Source organism: Saccostrea echinata, unplaced genomic scaffold (genome assembly GCF_033153115.1).
Source record: "Saccostrea echinata isolate AGI-Se365-2 ecotype Australia unplaced genomic scaffold, CSIRO_AGI_Sech_v1 ptg000009l, whole genome shotgun sequence".
NCBI classification, from domain to species: Eukaryota; Metazoa; Mollusca; class Bivalvia; order Ostreida; family Ostreidae; genus Saccostrea; species Saccostrea echinata.
The window spans coordinates 40,106,411-40,109,404 of NW_026889758.1; the positions used below are offsets into that span (position 1 = coordinate 40,106,411).

The following is a 2,994-nucleotide window of genomic DNA, read 5'->3' on the forward strand; positions in this document are numbered from 1 at the left end:
ACTGCTTTCAGTTCAACTTTATCTGAGATTTTGAGTCTTAATGCATGAAAGATTTTCAATGTCCAGCACTCGCAGCCATTTTTCAAGCTAATATCGATGTTGGTGGAATTTGGAGGTTGGTCCCCCAGGCCTCCCTCCCTTCACTCAATATGTACTGCAGAAATTCTGGGAGGTATGTAGCAAACTGTTGTAAACTATAGTAAACTGTATTAGTATTACACAGACAAAATGATTGTGAAGTTGATTTTAGAGTTTTGTTATTGGACATACTTGTACTTTGAATGTAAGGACAATCATGACCTAATTCTCTATATATTATGTTTCAGCTGACAAAGTGTTGTTCTCAGCATGTCTGTACGAGTGACCGGAAACAGACTGGCCAGTCAGTGGGTCCTGAGTCAGATGGACATCTCCTGGCCAATAACAGTGCTAGAGTGAGGAGTGCTGCGGCCTGCCTACTGACATCTCTTGTACCCAGCACTCACTTCAGAAACACCTTCAGGCAGACCAGGAACCTCCTCAGTCCACATAAAGAAATGACTGTATGTGTGTCTTCAGACATTTTTTTTAAAGAAATGAATGGGTTTTTTTTCTGTTGTCCTTTTTTGTTCATGTTAATTATCATTTCTTTTAATTTCAGATGTCAACTGAGGCCATTATTGTTCTCCATCAGGTAATGATGAAGTTTCCTGATTTGTATATATATCCAAATGTACTCTCATAACCATAAATTGATCATAAACAGTTAAAGTTGCACTTGTATGTTCTTGGAAAGCATTTTAAAGACACAAGAAATTATCATCTCCTTCTAAAATGTTTGTTAATTTTTTAAAAAAAAAATTTCCAGATATATGAACATCTGCTGAGTCTTTTGGTGAGAGCAAGGCTTTATGCAGGTGATTTTATTCAAATAATATTAATAAGCAATGTAATATTTACACCTCTAAGCGCATGTGAACTGGGCTTAAGTCTCGAAGGGAAAATTGATACTGAGGGGTTTTATTGGGTTGAGGCTAAGAGAGAAGTCCGGGTTCTCAGCTTATTTATTAAACAACTCAATATTCTGATCCTGTACATAATGAGATTTAAAAGAAATCGATATACAACAAAAGTAAACCATTGAAATACTGATGTTAAGGACATACGCAACGTACCTTACCTACTGATAATTTTTCAAGATATTCTTAAAATTTAAAATTATAGTACCATCAGATGTTCGCAGACAAAAAAATCAGCATGCATTACCAGAGGTTTTGAATAGATCTATTAAGAGGCAGTCCATCAGAAAACCAGGCAGAATTGTATTAATAGGCGGCACATCAAATGTGACAAATATTTGATATTTTATTGAAAACGATATCAATGTAGTCCATGTGAAATAATGTAATTGAAGATTTGTTTGAAAATAGTTTATTTACTAAAATATCGTTTTGTTTTGTGTTCTTGAATTCCCCTATATAAACCATTGAATGTAGGTCGGAAACAAAGAACTGTAAATTCTAATACATTTTCAACAAATCTATAATTCACTCCGAACTAATTCAAAAAAATTTTCATCTTTCAATTTAAAAAATAAAATCAGTGCGAAAAATATTTTCAATAGTAGTTTTCTTGCAAAACAGACCGCCATTTTTATGAAATTTTGTGACTCAAGAGTTATCTCCCGTAGCATCTGGATATCGGCTAAGAACCCTTGTGAAATATTTAGAACTGATACACTAAAGAATATTATTCAACAAATAATGATTGGTTTATATAATGATATGGTTATTCAAAAACAGGGTTAATATTTCACCTCCAAACATAAATTTAGTTTAAAATTTGCTTTATTATTCAGGTTGAATCCACGTTTCCAATGATGCAACTGTGACGTCAAATACCTATCTAATATTGCTGGGAGATTCTAGAAATAAATAATAGTTCCCCATTGGGAAGAAAATAAATAAATTTATCTTGTTGTGTCCCCCAGAAAATAAAGAGTTTGGATACCTCCCTGAAATAGATTTTTTTAACTTAACATGAACAGGAAAATTAAATCTGTCCCAGATCATCTTTGAAATAATTAATTTGTCCGATACTGATATAAAAATAAATAATCTGAGACTGAAAAATTTGCCAGCTTCCCTTTCAGAATTAAATGGCCGACTCCTAAAATGTTCCGGGAAAATATTTTTTACGGTACGTTTCGTTGATAGTTTGCACAAGACCTCAATGTATATTCAACTTGTGCATAAGAGGTCGCAGCGCCCCCTCTCGTCCTAATTTGCTTAGAAAATTTCATCGGGAGTATGCATTTTAACTTTTATATTTTAACTTTTTATTAACTTACTTACTCTTACTTTCTAACTCCAACATTCGTATTTTTACACATTTTTTTTACTGAAATAAAAGCAGGTGTATATAGTGAAATAAATTTTTTAAGGTTAATTCTAAAAGAATCAAAATTGGAACGTCTGTAAAAAGGTCAAAATGAAATGAAAAATTGAATTGGAAAAACACGAAGTTAGAACTAAGATAAAAAATAAATGAAATATTAAAATAAAATTGGAAAATCAATAAATTAAAATTAAAATAAGAATACTGAAAGAGAACTGTGGTTTTTTAAAACCATGTGAAATTAGCTGCACATTGATTAATGTACTTGACGCATTTTTAAATGTGTTAATTACCATTTGTTATGTGCCTTTCATCCTACAACAAATAGCGGTGACCATTTAACATAGTAAACCGACCCTTTATTATATTGAACTCACCATTTATGTACCTTTCATCCTATTACAAGGAGTGGTGACCATTTAACATACTAAACCTTCATTCTGTGGAACACAATTAATTATACACCCTTCACCGTATAAAATGTAGCGGTGACCATTTAACATAATGAACCGATCCTTTATTATATTGAACGCACCATGTATTTTGTGCCTTTCACCCTATAACAAATATATAGCGGTGGTTAAATGACCCCTTATTATATTGAACGCACCATTTAAA

At 32.3% G+C, this 2,994-nt stretch overlaps 1 long non-coding RNA gene across 1 annotated transcript; it reads left to right on the top strand.

Moving 5' to 3' along the window:
* Positions 1-416: 416 nt before the first annotated feature.
* Positions 417-899, top strand: LOC133183710 (uncharacterized). The gene is made up of 3 exons (XR_009720706.1): positions 417-542; positions 641-673; positions 848-899. It is a non-coding gene; the product is annotated as an uncharacterized LOC133183710 (long non-coding RNA).
* Positions 900-2,994: the final 2,095 nt, after the last annotated feature.